The following is an 18043-nucleotide window of genomic DNA, read 5'->3' on the forward strand; positions in this document are numbered from 1 at the left end:
ACATGTGAGATGAAGTGGCCTGTCTTGGTGTCTTCCCAAGGTTGTGTTCCCACTCACCCTCAGGCCAGACAATTACTCATAGGCCCCCAACAGCATGGATCTGTGGTTTCAGCAAGGGGTACAGAAGCAACTTCCCTGAGGGTGTCACTATCAGGATAGGAACTGTGGACTGAAATTTCATGGTCACTTGACTTTTGATATAGCAAATGAACATATAGAAATGAAAAACGGTCTGGGGTAGTGGGGGTTGTATTGTTGTGTGGAAAAATGAGAAATGTTTTGCATGTACAAACTACTGTATTTACTGTTGACTATAAAACATTAATCCCCCAATAAATAAATAAATAAAAGAGGAAAAAAAATGAAATGAAAAACGGTGGCACAGAGGGTATAAAGCATTGGACTTTCAAACAAGAGATTCCAAGTTCAGACTCGGGCATCATATGTGCCAGAGTGATGTTCTGGTTCTCTCTTGCCTGTCATAAATAAATAAATATTAAAGAAAAATACTAGGTGGGAGTCGGGCTGTAGCGCAGCGGGTTAAGCGCAGGTGGCGCAAAGCACAAGGACCGGCAGAAGGATCCCGGTTCGAACCCCGGCTCCCCACCTGCAGGGGAGTCGCTTCCCAGGCGGTGAAGCAGGTCTGCAGGTGTCTATCTTTCTCTCCTCCTCTCTGTCTTCCCCTCCTCTCTCCATTTCTTTCTGTCCTATCCAACAACGATGACAACAACAATAATAACTACAACAATAAAACAACAAGGGCAACAAAAGGGAATAAATAAATAAATAATAAAATATTAAAAAAAAAGAAAAAAGAAAAATACTAGGTGCTCCCCCTAAAAACATTTTCATCTCCCCCTTCACCTCCATCTTCTACACCCTCTCTAAAAGTCTTTGGGGCCGGGCAGTGGCCCACCCCACGGAGTGCACATGCTATGATGCACAAGGACTTGGGTTCAAGATCCCAGCTCCCACCTGCAGGTGTGAGTGTGGGGGGGGGATTTCACATGTGGTGAAGCCGTGTCACAGGTGTCTCTTTCTCTCTCTGTCTCTCCCTTCTTTCTCAATTTCTCTCTATCAAAATAAGAAAAAATAATGAAGTAGTCCAGGAGGTGGCACAGTGAATAGGCAGGCATTGGACAACTCTCAAACATGAGGTCCCAAGTTCAATCCCCAGCGGCACATGTATCAGAGTGATGTCTGGTTCTTTCTCTCTCGCCTATCATTTCTCTTGAATGAATAAAAAATCTTTTTTTAAAAAATCAATTAAATGGAAGAAGGAATGGCAGGGGAGGTGGCTCAGTGGTTGGTTGAGTGCAGGACTTGCATGTATGAGGTTCCAAGTTCAAATCAACACTACACGTATCAGATGAGATACTCTAGTTCTGGTTCTCTCTTTCATTAAATGAGTTAATATTTATTTATTTATTTATCTTGCAGCACCCATTGCTTCCCAGGATTATCTTTTCTTTCCTTCCCTCTCCCTTTCCCTTCTCTCTCTCTCTCTCATCACAAATCCACCAGTCCAGTGGCTATTTTTTTCCTTTTTTTCTTATTTGATAGGACAGAGAGAAACTGAGATGGTGAGGGGAGAAATATAGAGAGAAAGAGATTAAGATATACCTGCAGTACTGCTTCACCACTTATGAAGCTCCCCTTCTGCAGGTAGGGACCAGAGGCTTGAGCCCAGATCCTTGTGTATAGTAACATATGTGCTTAACCATTGTCATGCACATCCTAAGCGGATTTTTTCATTTTTATTCATTTTATTTGAAAGGTTTCTTCCATTTTATTTCAGATACAGACAGACAGACAGAAAGGAAGATACAGAGAGGGGAAAAGAGTCAGGAAGAGACACCATATCTCTGCTCGCTACTATTCATGGAGCTTCCCTTGATGCCATGGGAAGTAATCCCATGTGGTGCCAGGGCTCAAGCACATGACTGTGGGCATGTGACCTATGGGGTGAGCTATCTCTTAGCTCCCAATAAATCTTACACAAAAGATAATTAGAAGAGAGGAGAAGCTAACAGAATCTGGTTTCTAAGGTACTTTGACAGAATAGTAGAGAAACTTCTTGATGAGAAGATGGCTTCAGATCAACTTGCTCCCAGCCCTAGTCCTTCTCAGTTAGATTGCAAGTGATAATATCTGAACTGGACGCCTGGAAAACTCCCTTCACTACATCAGCACCAGGAAATACCACACATTTCCCTCATAGTTTCCTGCATGGTTGATTGTCATGGGCAAAAAGGCAGGGGTTCTCTGTGACAGTTTGTAATCAGCTACCACAACAGAAAGCAGTGTCCTGGTTATTTGATGCCAGTGTGGCATGAAATCACAGGTTTGGAGAAGGAATCAGGGAAGCATTGTGTAAGGTGTGTGTTTCAAAGTCAATAGAAACGGGTTTCGGGCAGCTGGCCTGACATGCAGAGAAGGGAGCATTGGCACTTGGAGGGCAAGGTTGAGGGTAACTGCATGGCCAGTCTGGTCAGTGGCACATCCTCAGAGCCACCGGCACTATGAGTCCGGTTGGGTCAATAAAATGGCAAAGTCTTTTTATTGTGGTGACAGATTTCTGAAGTGACATTGGATTCATTCCAGTCTTTGGAGCTACTTTAAGACTAGGTTGCTACAGAATTCTCAAACCTAAATTTGAGGATTATCCTGTGTCCATGAACAAATCACATTCCTCCGTGAACCTCAGTTTCCTGCAAAGGGACTTGGCAAGGGTACATACCTCTTTATGAGGCAGGACTGTGAGGGTCACAAGAGATAAAGCTTGGAGGCACTAAATCCAGTTCTGTACACAGAGTCAGATCACAGTAAGTAGATGTAATGATGACTTGTTTAAGAGAAAGAGATAGATAGAGAGAGAGAGAAACTGATGCCTGCTCAAGTAGGGGTCTGTTCTCTTCCCAGTATCCTTTGTTTTTGCTAAGAGAGTCCTTGGATGGGCCTTCAGAGTTTCATCTGCCGGCCATGCACCTCATTACCCTTCCTCCCAGCCCTTTACTGGGAAGCTCATCCACTCTGAGGTGGTTCCCTCTGATTATTACTTCAACAAATGACTCAGGTTTTTTGGTAATGAAGAAAGCAGGATTATGGCTTGTTGACAACATATTTGATATAATAAAGAGGGAAGGGTGAAGGTGTCTATTGAGTAATCTCAAGGCTGGGTCCATCATCTGGAAACAGCTGAGCCTGACAAGTACTCAGGTTACCACAAAAGTTTTCTGCTGAATGAGGAACAATGATGCTAACGTATATTCTTTCAGTTGTTAAATTCGCCTGTCACATGACTGAGTGAATATCTCCGGTGTCACAGAGAGGAAAACGATACATATAATTTACCAAAGTGCAACAGAGAGGATTCAAGTGACCAAAAATAATGGGTGTCTTAAAACTTTAGAAAATGGATTTCCTTATCTCCTCCCCACTGACTAAACGCTTACCTTTGTGGGTTGAGCCTAAAAGCTCATCGCATCCTATTGAATCCCATCCTTTAGAAATTGATTTTTGAATGCCATGCTGACTTACTCCCAAACCAAATTCATCTCTCCCCTTTAACTGCCTCTCTTCTGTCAACAGTGTTTCCATGTTCGAATCTCCAAACTCAGAGATCTTGGAGGGTCTGATTTTTTCCACCATGTTTCTCTTGTGGTTAGGAACCACCTGGTCCTGATGCTGAGGGATGGTGAAGTTACTCCTTTAAGATCCTAGACTTCACTATTGGACCCTTCTGGGCTGATGCTTGACTTGGCCACTGATAGCTCTGTGACATTAGGTGTGTGTTACTTAACCTCTTAGTGAACTGGATTTCTCACCTGTAAAATGGGAAACATAGAACTTATTTTTAAAATATTTTTATTTGCTTTTATTATTGTATACAGACAGAAATTGAGAAGGGAGGGGAGATCGTGAGAGAAAGAGACAGAGAGACACCTGCAGCCCTGCTTCACTACTCACAAAGTTTTCCCCTGCAAGTGGGGACCAGGGACTTGAACCCAGGTCCCTGCACACAGGTCCCTGCACACATGTGTGCTTAACCACCTGACCCCTAATCTATCTCCCTTCCTTCCTTCTTTCCTTTCTCCCTCCCTCCCTCCCTCTCTCTCTCTTTCCTCTCTCTCTTTCTTTCTTCCTCCAAGGTTATCACTGGGGTTTTATGCTGGCATTACAAATCCATTGCTCCTAGAGGCCATTTTTTCCATTTTATTGGATAGGACAAAGAGAAATTGAGAGAGATGGGGAAAACAAAGCAGGGGGGAGAAAGATACCTGCACACCTGCTTCACTGCTTGTGAAGCGACCCCCTGAATCTTTTGTGCGGGTCCTTGCACTTCATATTATGTGAGCTTAACCAGTTGCCAACACCCGGTTCCACCCCCCATCCCCCGCATTTATTTCTTACAGAGTTGCTGTGTGCTGTAATAACTAAATGAGACAAAGTTCAGCACATTAACTGCACAACTGTGTCCAACTTCACAAAATTTTTACAGATTTTATTATTCTTACAAATAGTCCAGGATGTGCTCCTTTTCTCTGACTTCATTGAAATTACTGATTTTAAAAAACTGATTCTATTTATTACATATGAGAGAGAATTTCACATAAGGCTGAGAGACACACGCAAGTCAATGTCCCATGCTGGAACATGTAGTGTCAGGGATTGAGCCAAGATCCTCAGGCAGGAAAATTTGATGCTCAACCAGTTGAGCTATTCCACAGCAGCAAACTGCTCTCTTTTAACTTCTGATTTTTGGTTTGGGGCTACAGATACTGCTAATTCTATCCTGCTAAGACTCTACTTTCAGAGATCATTTCTATAGTTTGTTACTATCCTGCTTCCAGAATTTTTTCTCCTCACCATGTCCTGCAGGACTTTCCCAGAATGGTATATATATATATATTCCCTTTTGTTGCCCTTTTTTTTTTTGTGGTTATTGTTGTTGTTATTATTATTGTTGTTGTTGTTATTGATGTCATAGTTGTTAGACAGGACAGAAAGAAATGGAGAGAGGAGGGGAAGGCAGAGGGGGAGAGAAAGACAGATACCTGCAGACCTGCTTCACCGCCTGTGAAGGGACTCCTCTGCAGGTGGGGAGCCAGGGGCTCAAACCAGGATCCCTACGCCGGTCCTTGTGCTTTGCTCCACGTGCGCTTAACCCACTGCTCTACCACCCAACTCCCTGTTTTTTCTTAAATATCAGCTAACTCCCCAGCTCAAAAGTTACAGTGATTCTCTAACATCTATGGTTTCCATATTCAAATACCTCTGGACATCTTCCAACCCCCTCAGAATCCACCCTCCTCGCCGTTTGTTCAGAAGTAATGTAGTAATTGAAGGCACAAGGTTTGGGGCACCACTGTTTATGTGTAACCCCAGGTGATACTTGCCCTTGTCATTTAAATACATGAACTTCCTGTCCAGACAGTTTCTTCACTCTCAAGACACCTTTCCCTCCCTATCAGCTTTGTAAGATGGCTGCTGAGTACAGGGTGAGCTTCCATTCTCACAGGCACAGGGACTGATGAAATAGCTCACCTGGATAGTGCACTACTTTGCCATGTGTGTGATCCAGGTTTGAGCCCAGCCCCCTACCTGTACTCAGCAGCCATCTTACAAAGCATGAAGGAAAATGAGCCAGGCCCCAGTGGTTCCAGGACTGGGAAAAATATGGGTTTTATAGAGAATGGGGAAGGTTTCTGATGTCTTAGAGTTTAAGAAGGCAATAGATAGTTATTGTTGTAGCCAAGTTATTTGGGAATTTGGTTTACTTTGAAAATCCCATGGTCAGGATTTACTGTCGTGTACATGTGTCTTTAAAGGAGCTTTCTGCAAACACACTGTTGGATCCAGAAACCTCAGCTTTCTTGTGCTCTAGTTTAACCACCACTGGTATGAAGCCAAGGAGTCAGCTCAAAACCTAGTGTGGCCACAGGCAAGTCTTACCTAATCTGAAATGTTCAAAGGAAATTTGGGCTAGAGGGTAAGTTGCATATTCAAGTCATTATGGGGTGGGTCTTCTCATAGTTAAAATATGATTAACAAGCTGGTCATCTACAAAACTAAACAAAAAAGATTATTTTTCTGTGGTGACTTGTTTCTGTAGCTACCCAGTAGATGTCTGAATTTGAGGTAGAGGAAGCAGATGGTTTAAATATGGGGTATCTGGAAACAGATGTGTATAATCCCAACTATGTTCTAATAGTTCTGGCTGATTCTCTCTGAGATTGAGAAAGCAGTCTTGCATGACAGGAGTCTGGGATTTGGGGAGAGACTCATTGTATGATTGACTGGTGCTTTTCTTCACCCCCCAAGAAGGTACAGGATAGAACACATTATACTGAAAAGGAAAGAGGAAGGCTTAACTCCAGAAAGGTAAAACACCCCACAAGAGATCTTTGATCAGTTCAAGTGTATACAGAATGTGAAATGTTGAGAAAATAGCAATGAATAATAAAATATATCAGTACTAGTCTGCCTTCAAGGAGCTTCAGCCTAGAGTGATAAAACAAATAGTGTCAGGCCATGTGCTGGTATAACCTGTAGAGCACACAGTGCCATGAGCAAGGACCAGGGTGTCTATCTTTCTCTCCTCCTCTCTATCTCCTCCTTCTTTCTCAATTTCTATTTGTCCCATCTAATAAAAAAGGAGAGATTAAAAAGAAAGAAAGAAAGAAAGAAAGAAAGAAAGAAAGAAAGAAAGAAAAACTGACCCCCAGGAATGGTGGATTCATAGTGCTGGCACTGAGCCCTAGCAATAACCCTGGTGGCAATTTAAAAATAAATAAATAATAAATAAATAAATAAATAAATAAATAAATAAATAAATAAAATCATGGCCAATGGAAGTAATGGATTCCTCAAGAAGACACCAAGCTCCAGCAATAACCCTAGTGGGAAAGAAAGAAAGATAGAAAGAAATTACAGCACAATATGGTAAGTGCAATTTAGATGATATTTACAAGCTACTTTTAGCAAGACGCGAAGGTTAACAATCCCAGCAGGAAGAGCAAAAGAGATTAAAACCAGAGGATGCTTCCCAAAGATAAGTTTTGAAAGTCACGCAGAAGTTGTATGAAGGGTTGGGATGGCGTGGGAGTGAGATAATAAGGGTAGTATCAAGAGTCCCATCATGAAAACGCTGTAAGTAAAGGAATGGAGGCATGAAACAGTATTGTGTACTTTGGGATTAGGTATTGTTCCATATAACTGGGATGTCAAGGAAGGGGAGGAGGTGTGGCAAGGAATGAGGCTTATGACATAGGGGATGTCAGAGTCTGAAGAATTACACAGTCTGCATACTAGGCACTAATATAAAATTGAAAAGCAGGTAAAAACAATGACAATGGATCTATGTGAAAGTGACTTGGGGACTGGTTCTGGGAGCCAGGAGCAGTCAGGTTTGGGCCATCTGACAAATGATTTGTCCCTTTGCTTTTTCTTTTCTTTCTTTTTTAAATATTTATTTATTCCCTTTTGTTGCCCTTGTTGTTTTATGTTGTAGTTATTATTGTTGTTGTTATTGTTGGATAGGACAGAGAGAAATGGAGAAAGGAGGGGAAGACAGAGGGGGAGAGAAAGACAGACACCTGCAGATCTGCTTCACTGCTTGTGAAACGACCCCTGTGCTGGAGGGGAGCCGGGGACTCGAATCAGAATCCTTACGCTAGTCTTCGCGCCACCTGCACTTAACCCGCTGCACTACTGCCTGACTCCCCTCCTTTTATTTTTCAAGCTACAGTTCTTGTTTCCAGTTCATCCACTTCATTTGCTGATCCTACTCCAGTGTTTGAATTGGTTATTTACAGAAGGGAAAGGGGGAAAAAATGAGTGAATGTAGAAGATAATAAAGGAGCATGAAATAGAGATTTGAGGGGCAGGATTGTGGCACACCTGGTTGAATACACATGTTACAATGAACAAGGACCTGGGTTCAAACTCCCACTCCCCACCTGCAGGGGGAAAGCTTCACAAGTGGTGAACCATTGCTGCAGGTGTCTCTCTGCCTCCCTTTCTATCTTCCCCTTCCCTCTCAGTTTCTGGGTGTCTCTATCCAATAAATAAGAAAAGCTAACTTAGAAGAAGAAAAGGAAAGGAAAGGAAAGAAATAGAGATTTGAGTAAGTGACTCTCCAATGGGACATCTAGCAAACATCCTAACAATACACTTTGATCAACCCCCACATGTGACACCAAGAGCTTCCTTCATCTCAGCTGAAGGTGACTCTGAATTTCCAGTTGCTTGGACCTAAAGTCTTGCGATTCATTCTCCTTACTCCTCTGGACATCACACCCCATGTCCAGTTCATTAGATATTGTTGACTGCTTTCAAAATCTATTCCAAACTTCAACGTTTTCCATCATTCTCAGTTGAGTTCCTGTCATCTCTCACCTGATTACTGCTACAGCCTTCCAGCAAGTCTCCCTGCTATTTTTAAAGGAATTTCTGGTTTTGGGGTTTTGTTTGTTTGTTTTGTTTTTATTTGGTTTGGTATTTTTTGTTTGTTTGTTTTTCCTCTATGGTTATCACTGGGGCTCAGTTCCTGCAATATGAATCCACTGCTCCTGGAAGATGTCTCTTCCCTTTTGTTGCCCTTGTTGTTTATCATTGTACTTGTTACTGCTGCCATTGTTGTTGGACAGGACACAGAGAAATTGAGAAAGGAAAAATAAATAAATGAAAATAAAAAAAAAAGAAATTGAGAGAGGAAAGGAAATTGTTGCTGTTATTGTCATCATTGTTGGATAGGACAGAGAGAAATGGAGAGAGGAGAGGACGACAGAGAGGGGGATAGAAAGACAGACACCTGCAGACCTGCCTCACTGCTTGTGAAGTTGACCCCCCTGCAGATGGGGAGTTTGGGGATCTTTGCTGGTCCTTGCACTTCACGCCATGTGTACTTAACCTGCTGCGCTACTGTCTGGCCCCCAGGAATATCTATTTTTTAAAGATATATTTGTTGGGTGGGAAAAATAGCATAATGATTGTGGAAAAAAAACTTTCATGCCTGATGCCCTTAGGTCCCAAGTTCTATTCCTAGCATCACCATAAACCAGAGCTAAACAGTACTGTACTAAAAAACAAAATGATATAAAAATGAGGTGTATTTGTTAATAAGAGAGAAAAAGAGAGGGAGAGAGAGAGACCCCAGCATCACTCTGGTACACATACGGTGCCAAGGATTAAACTTGGAGCCTCACCCTTGAAAGTCTAGTGCTTTAAACACTGCACCATCTTCATGCCCAAGTCTCCCTGCTTATGAGAGATACTGACCACCTCCAAGCTCTCTCACAATGTCCAGATTCTGAGGCTCTGAAGTTCCAGGTTCAATCTCGACATCACCATAAGCCAGAACTAAGCAGTGCTGTAGTAAAAAAAAAAAAAAAAAAAAAAAATTAGGGAGTCGGGCAGTAGCGCAGCAGGTTAAGCGCACGTAGTGCAAAGCACAAAGACTGGTTTAAAGATCCCGGTTCAAACCCCCAGGGGAGGGGAGTCACTTCACAGGTGGTGAAGCAGGTCTGCAGGTGTCTGTCTTTCTCTCCCCCCTGTCTTCCCCTCCTCTCTCCATTTCTCTATGTCCTATCTAATGTCTAACGACGACATCAACAATAACAACTACAACAACAATGAAAAACAACAAGGGTAACAAAAAGGAAAAATAAATAAATGTAAAAAAATTTTTTAATTAAATTAGTAATAAAATTAAAATCAAGGTAAAATAATCCCACTACAATTCCTGTACAGCACCCTTTTCCACCCTTGTTGAAAGCCAAAGTCTACACAAACACACACTCCAATGGAGGAAGTCTCCGTGCTATGGTGTATTTCCATCTCTCTGTCTCTTTCTGTGTCTGAAAAAGTCAGCCTGGAGAGGTAACATCCTAGCAAAAAAAAAAAGAGGCAAAGTGCTTACAATGAATTGCTTTAAGAGCTTTAAGAGCAATTCATTGATTATTCACTGCTGTGTTGCCTTGCTTTGCTCTTTGAATTGAAGTTTTGTTCTGTGGAGGGTGATAGCAACTTAAAAAAAAAGTATATATAATATAGTTTTTATAAATTTAGATGTATATGTATAAGAAATGTATTTATATGCTTATATAATATGTAGTATTGGCTAAAAGTAATAAAAATAAATTATATATTGATTAAGTTGTAAAAGTATTCATAAAAAGAAAGATCAGTTTGCTAACATTTTTCTGACATAATAAATCTAAATATGAAAAGTCTGAAAATTTGGATCAAGGTTAGGGAATGAGAAAACCAGAATGTGGTGAAATATCCTAAAAATTGTTCTTATTAAGATTAATTTCCCATTCTTAGTCTGCCAATGAGGTGGCAAATGACTTCACATAAAAATTAGGGCTAGGTCCTTCCTCTCCCTCTATTAAACTTTCTGTGAGTGTCACACACCAAGTCATTCCCAGCGAAGAATCATAACACCCTAGAAAGTGTGTGTGTGTGTGTGTGTGTGTATGTGTGTGCTCATGAACGCATTTAATTGCATGTTCCTATTTCCTCAGATTAGCCTTTCGGCAAAGTTAACTCATTTCATTTCCAAAGAATGTGAAGTAACCATGGTCCACTGTTGAGTAAAGGGGAATGAAGAGCAACTGGAAATTGCCATCGGGGAGAAATTTCAGATATAGTCTGTAAAGTTAAGCATAACACCAGGAAGTCTATCACCTCTACCTAGGTCAGGTCAGTAGCATTTTTAAAACTCTTAAACGAGGGTGGACAGTGAGGCTGAGATAAGATAAGGTGTATATATTTAAAACTTTAATGCTCAGGCTGGCAAGATAGTCACCTGCATAGTGTATCTGCTTTGTCATGCACACAACCCAGGTTCAAACTTCACCCCTGTACACACACTCGAGGAATTTACAGTGCTGTGATTATCTCTTCCTCTTTCTCTTTCTGTTTCCCTCTATCTGAAAAAGTCAGCTTGGCAAAACCCAGATGACAATAGTAAAAAAGAACTTTTTAAAACTTTTTTTTATTTCTTTATTGTATAAATAATGTTTTACATTAAACAGTAAATACAATAGTTTGTACATGCATAACATTTTCCAGTTTTCCATATAACAATACAACCTCCACTAACTCACTGTAACTAAAGGAATTTTGACATATATGTGCATAGTAGGCATACTAGTAATAGCCAAATAAAATTTATTTGAGTGCCAGGTTGGCTCTCCATCCAACAAATATTGATCGAAGATCTATGTTGAAAGAAAGATGAACTAGACAGATGCAAATCCTTCCGTCAGTCAAGGACCTATCACTTCTACACCAAATGTTTTATGTCATTATCCTGAAAAGGTAAGTAAGCAGTCTATAACTAAACCACGGAAAGACAGAACTCTTTTGTTTACCATATAATTATTGATAGCCAAGGAATTATCGGCCTACTCTAAGGCTAATTGTAAGTTTCATAATTTCTGCTCTACATATTCTACTCTAAATATCAAGTCCAAGGGTGATTAGCAAGGATTTAAGACAACTTTGTCAGCCTAATCCTACCTTATTCCCTTCATTACTTCATTACAAGAGGCTTTTTTTTTTTTTAGTTTTAATGTCACACTGCTGAACAAAATCTATGATTAACTCACATTAGTAACTAGTTCTTCTATCCACCAGCATTTCCAAAAAGCACAGGCTTTGCTTGCACAGCGAGAGACGGATTGAGATTTGGGGTTTTGCAGATATTTGAGTGTTTTCCAAAAGACACCAAGTGGGATAGCCCCAGAGCAGGGACGAGCTGCCTGAAGTTGGATTTGATATCACAGAATGCATAGGGAATAAATCGGGAATTCAAAGTCTGATCTGAACACATCTGATATATGACTAATGACTAGCATCACTAAACAGAATTAAAGCTTCAGGAGGATAAAAACAATTAAAAAAAGAATTTTCAGTAGTAAAATTCAGAAATTACCCAAGGAAGTGACAGTCTTGACTTTTGAAGAGCATAATTTTGATGAGTTGTTCTTAACTTTATCATATTCTCATTTGTACCATATACTGGTTTTTTTTCCCCTCTAGGATTATCACTGGGGTTCAGTGCCAGCACTATGAATCCACTGTTCCTGTTGACCATTTTTTCCTTTTTTTTTTCCTATTTTATTTGACAGGACAGAGAAACTGAGAGGAGAGGAGTATATAGAAATGGAGAGGGGGTCGGGCAGTGGCACAAAGCGCAAGGACGGGCTTAAGGATCCCGGTTGAGCCCCCGGCTCCACACCTGCAGGGGAGTCACTTCACAAGTGGTGAAGCAGGTCTGCAGGTGTCTGTGTTTCTCTCCCCTTCTCTGTCTTCCCCTCCTCTCTCCATTTCTCTCTGTCCTATCCAACAACGAACGACATCAACAATAACAATAATAACTACAACAAGGCTACAACAACAAGAGCAACAAAAGGGAGGAAAAATGTCCTCCAGGAGCAGTGGATGGTGCAGGCACTGAGCTCCAACAATAACCCTGGAGGCAAAAAAAAAAAATGAAAAGAAGAGAAACATCTGCAGACCTGTTTTACCACTTGTGAAGAGTCCTGCTGCAGGTATGGAGCAGGGGCTTGAACCCTGGGCCCTTCCACATAGTTCTGTGTGTGCTTAACTGGGTGATATATTGTTTCTGAGGCCCTAATAGAGATGGAAAATGAAGAATCCTTTTTCTTCCTTAACTAGTTTTCCTGGTCTAAAGAGAAGTATAATCACTAAGTGAGAGAAAGATTACTCTGGAGTCTCATGCCAGAAATTTAGAACAAAAGATATTCAGAGGTGAAATAGAAAACAAAGGGAGTTGGGCGGTAGCACAGCGGGTCAAGCACATGTGGTGCAAAGTGCAAGGACCAGAGTTAAGGATCCCAGTTTGAGCCCCTGGCTCCCCACCTGCATGGGGGTCCCTTCTAGGAGGTGAAGCAGGTCTGCAGGTGTCTATCTTTCTCTCCCCCTCTCTGTCTTCCCCTCCTCTCTCCATTTCTCTCTGTCCTATCCAACAACGACAACATCAATAACAACAACAATAAGAACTACAACAAGGGCAACAAAAGGGAATAAATAATAAATAAATCTTTTTTAAAAAAAAGTTATTACACAACTTCAGTTCTCAATCTAGCCCATAACTCAATTGCCAATTATTGCTATGAAACTGAGTTCCCATACCATTCCATAGCACTGTTCCAAAAGCAGAGTAAATATTGCTGACAAAATTTCTAAATGCTTTAATGTACTCATTGAGAAATGAATAATTCCTTAACTGAGTATGATGCATGGATAGTGTTAGAGGTGGAGGGCAAGTTTAATCTGGTAATCACTTACAGAAAATGTGGTTAATTTCTCTGTAGAGAACAAACCCAATTACTCATAATATGCTGCACTGGGCAGTGCTCAAGAGAATCCACGCCACTGCACTACTAGTTTGGGTCTGGCACATGTCCATTTTCTCTTGATGACATCCCACCACCCATACTAAAAATGTAATGAAATGATAGTGGTTGATAGCACTACGTAAGAGGTAGCACAATGAAAAGTACACTTAAAATTTGGATCCTACTCCTCATCTCAGTGTTCCTGTTTATCTACTGAAAGTTTGAAGTGGACTGTGGGGAACTTAGAAATACTAAGTAGCACAGGAGCCTGTATCCCTGTCAGTCTGAGCTCGCATTCCATGGTCACAGCTAGGAACGTTCTAGGCTGCACTCATTTCAGGACCAGTCTTCCTCGAGTGGCAGAGTATATTGACCCAGCCTCCCTTCAGAGTGAGGCAATTTCTGTGTTGTTCTACATTGAAGGCAAGGTCCTGTAGAGTCTCACAAGAGGATTTATGATGTTCCTGATGGAGATGACCAGTGATAGTGGAGAGAGGGATCTACTAGAGGTCTAGGCCCATGATATCTATGTGGGAATCCCAGTATTCCCTGACTAGGGCCCCAGATGATGGGGTGGCCTGGTAGTGACCAAAAGGGCCATCATTAAAATGTGCCAGTCTCTTGACCTTATCCAGCTTTTGTAGTTCTTACTTTATCTGACAAGGTTAGCCTTAGAGTGACTGAGGGAAGTGAAATAGGAAGTAGGTGAGAAGGGTATCTAGGTCTAAGTAGAAACTATTTGACTGAGTACTTTATGGTGTCATTTTTATGTCTTTCTACCTGCTTGTTGCACCTATTGAGTCACTGTAGACTATTGTGCACTTTAAAGGTATGTATATGTTTTACCCCAGCTTATGGAAACGTGCACATGTGCCCTGTTTCATAGGCCCTGGTCTCTATCTAGGTTCTATAACTTCATTAAGAAGTGTACCACCTGGAATGGTGAGCTTCTCTTTACCCTGATCCAGCTTTCTAGACCGATTCTCAACCCTGATACCATCTTGCATGTTAGCTGTCAGGCTCATGCAAAAATTAGTACATGGGTGCCTTAGAATATACCTAAGTAGACTTTCTAGCTTCTTCCCATATGAAGACCACTAATTTCACCTTATGTTTAGGTTCCTGATTACTAAACAACTTGTTCTGCTTTACATCTTAATGTTTTTAAGCCACCAAGTTGCAGATGCTACCATGACACCACCCTGACTTCTCTGGGCAGACAATCTCACCAATGTGTACTGGAACCCCACCTCCCCAGAGCCTTATCCCACTAGGGAAAGAGAAACAGGCTGGGGGTATAGATTGACCTGCCAATGTCATGTTCAGTGGAGAAGCAATTACAGAACCCAGACCTTCCACCTTCTGTTCTCCACAAAGATTTTTGGATAAAGAATAGGGAAACTTCTAAGGAGGTGGGGGGATATGAAATTCTGGTGGTGGGAATTGAATTGTGTAGAATTGTACACAGGCTTATCAATCATCTTATCCCACAGGCTTGTCAATCATCATTAAACTGAAAGAAAGAAAGAAAGAAAGAAAGAAAGAAAGAAAGAAAGAAAGAAAGAAAGAAAGGAAGAAAAGAAAGAAAGACTAAATAAGGACTGGTCAAATAGCTTGCTTGGATAGTGTGTTGCTTGGCCATGTGCAAGACTGAGGTTCAAGCCTGGTCCCCACTGCATTGAAGGAAGTTTCAGTGGTCAGTCTCTCTTTCTCTTTCCCTTCCTCTCTCCCCCATCTATATCTAAAAAAATAAAAAATAGTAAAAAACAAAAATTACTTTAAATACTAGAGAAATCCCTCCCCCTCACTTTTTTTTTCTTTATTATCACTGGGGCTTCAATACTTCAGGCTAACTTTTTCTGATATTGAGATATACTACAACACTGAAACTTTTTTTTTTTTCTGCCTCCAGCGTTATTACTGGTGCTCAGTGCCGGCACTGTGAATCCACTGCTCCTGGAGGCTATTCCCCCCCCCCTTTTGTTGCCCTTGTTGCTGTTATCATGGTTATTGTTGTTATTGATGCCATTGTTGTTGGATAGGACAGAAATGGAGAGAAGCAGGGAAGACAGAGGGGGAGAGAAAGTTAAGACACCTGCAGACTTGCTTCACTGCTTGTCAAGTGATCCCTACCCTGGGGAACCAGGAAGGCTCGAACCAGGGACTCTAACCGGGATCCTTATGTCAGTCTTTGTGCTTTGCGCCATATGCACTTAACATGCTGTGCTACCACCCAACCCTCTGAAACTTCTTTTGGTGCAGTGGGGGCCAGACTCAAACCTAGGTTATACCTTGGCAAAGCAAGCACACTATCCAGATGAGCTCTCTTGCCAGTACTCTTTGCCTTTTCTGATCTCATTCCTGTCAGATACCTACTACCTGACTCACTGATGACCTTGCTAGATGCCCACTTGTGCTAAGACCTTCGTTGCTCAGGACTCACTCACGGTCATAGTAACTTCCCCTGAAAGGGCTCTTACAAAGTCTCAGGAAAGTTGAAGTTAGGTAACAACTATATATTCAATTTCTCTTCTCTTGGAAGTCTTCATTTAGTAGGCCAACATTGCCCCTACTTGGGTTTATGCCTGCTACTCTGACTTTGTACTAATTATCTTTCACATTCATTTATTTGCAAAGTTGTTTATGAAACTATTTATGGAAAAATGATGTCATATTAAACTAGTCAAAGTTTTAGTGTTCCCAGTACTTACCAAACTTTGGTACTTACAGGATCTCAAGATATTACTGAGGTTTCAAGGATTGAAGACTAACAAAACATACTGAAGTGGTACCCATAGTACTATCAAAAGCACTAGCTTTAAACATGATTTTTCTCTTTTTTTTTAAAGTTTTATTTATTTATCGGACAAAGACAAAAAATCAAGTGAAGGGGTTAACAGAGGTGAGAAACCTGCAGCACTGCTTCACTGTTTGGGAAGCTTCCTCTCTGCAGGTGGAGGCTGGGGTCTTAAACCAGGGTCCTTGAGCATTGTAACATATGCACTCAACCAGGTGCACTACTGGCCAGCCCCTAAGACATGACTTTCACAAGACATAGGTGACAATTAAGGGCTCAAGTTTTAAGCATTAATATGTAAGATGTTGTTGACCTCATTAAGTTCACCAGGAAAGACGGTCCACATAAAAGGGATAATTGAAGAAAGTATAATGGAACCAATAGCACAGCTGTATACAAGATACTGGGTACTGTACAGCAAACCCTAACAAAAGGACCTTTCAAAATTAACCCAATTACCAAATAATGTGATAACATTAACTATCGATTGTCTTTTTGAACCCTAAGACAGCAGGAACCTCACATCTCCACTATAGAGCCTCTACTTCCCCCAGTCCTGGAACCCTTGGATAGGGCCCACTTTCCCGTATGCCTCTCCCAATCCATATCAAATAATATTGCATCTGCCGATCACAACCTAACCAACACAACAATTGCCACCTCAACATGCTTCACTTCAGACTGTGTCCAGAGACTTCACGTGTGGAATGACAACCCTTCAGCTTCATTACTCGGGTGAGACCTTTCCTTTCATAGTATACTCTAATTTCATCTCAGGTGGTTCACTTTCTAACAAAGTCCCAAAACCTAGATACACACCAGTTTCTGTGAGAGAGAGCATATGTTCACACGTATCTGTAAACTACTGCAAAATATACACCTGAAAGCAGAAGTACACTAGAGTTTGCAGTGAATACCCCCCCTAACACTTCCTCTCCACTATTCCAAGCTTTGGGTCCATGATTGCTCAACAATTTGTTTGGCTTTGTATGTTAACTCTCTTTTCAGTCACCAGGTTCCAGATGTCATCAGGATACCAGCCAGGCTTCCCTAGACTGAAGACCCCACCAATGTGTCCTGGAGCTCCGCTTCCCCAGAGACCCACCCTACTAAGGAAAGAGAGAGGCAGACTGGGAGTATGGACCAACCAGTCAACGCCCATGTTCAGCGGGGAAGCAATTACAGAAGCCAGACCTTCTTACCTTCTGCAACCCACAATGAGCCTGGGTCCATGCTCCCAGAGGGATAGAGAATAGGAAAGCTATCAGGGGAGGGGGTGGGAAATGGAGATTGGGAAGTGGGAATTGTGTGGAATTGTACTCCTCCTACCCTATGGTTTTATTAATTAATCCTTTCTTAAATAAATAAAGTATAATGAAGATACCAAAAAGGAGTGGGAATTCTTAATCTCAGTCAACTTTCAGTATATATTGGCTATCACAGCTCAAATCTAGTAAAAAGCCATTGAAACTCCTGAAGAAATAAGAAATAATTACTGGAACCTACAGTGACACAGAACTAGAGCTACATCTTAGAGGAGTGTCTGACAGAACATGGCTACTAGGGATGCCTTAACTTGTTCTTCCTGCCTCACCTTGACCCTCTGGTGCTTCTGATTACAGGACGAGAGGAAACTACAGACCAAGAAAGTTTCTTGATACAACAGAAAACAGTGAAGGGGTGAAGGGGAAGCCTGGGTGGTAGTGCACCGGGTTAAGTGCACATAGTGCGAAGGACTAGCACAAGGATCCAAGTTTGAAATCCTGACTCCTCACCTGCGGGGGGTGGGGGGTGGGTATCACTTTGCATGTGGTAAAGCAAGTCTGCAGGTGTCTTATCTTTCTCTTCCCCTTTCTATCTCTCCTCCTTTCTC

The sequence above is a fragment of the Erinaceus europaeus genome, chromosome 16, assembly GCF_950295315.1.
Source record: "Erinaceus europaeus chromosome 16, mEriEur2.1, whole genome shotgun sequence".
NCBI lineage: Eukaryota > Metazoa > Chordata > Mammalia > Eulipotyphla > Erinaceidae > Erinaceus > Erinaceus europaeus.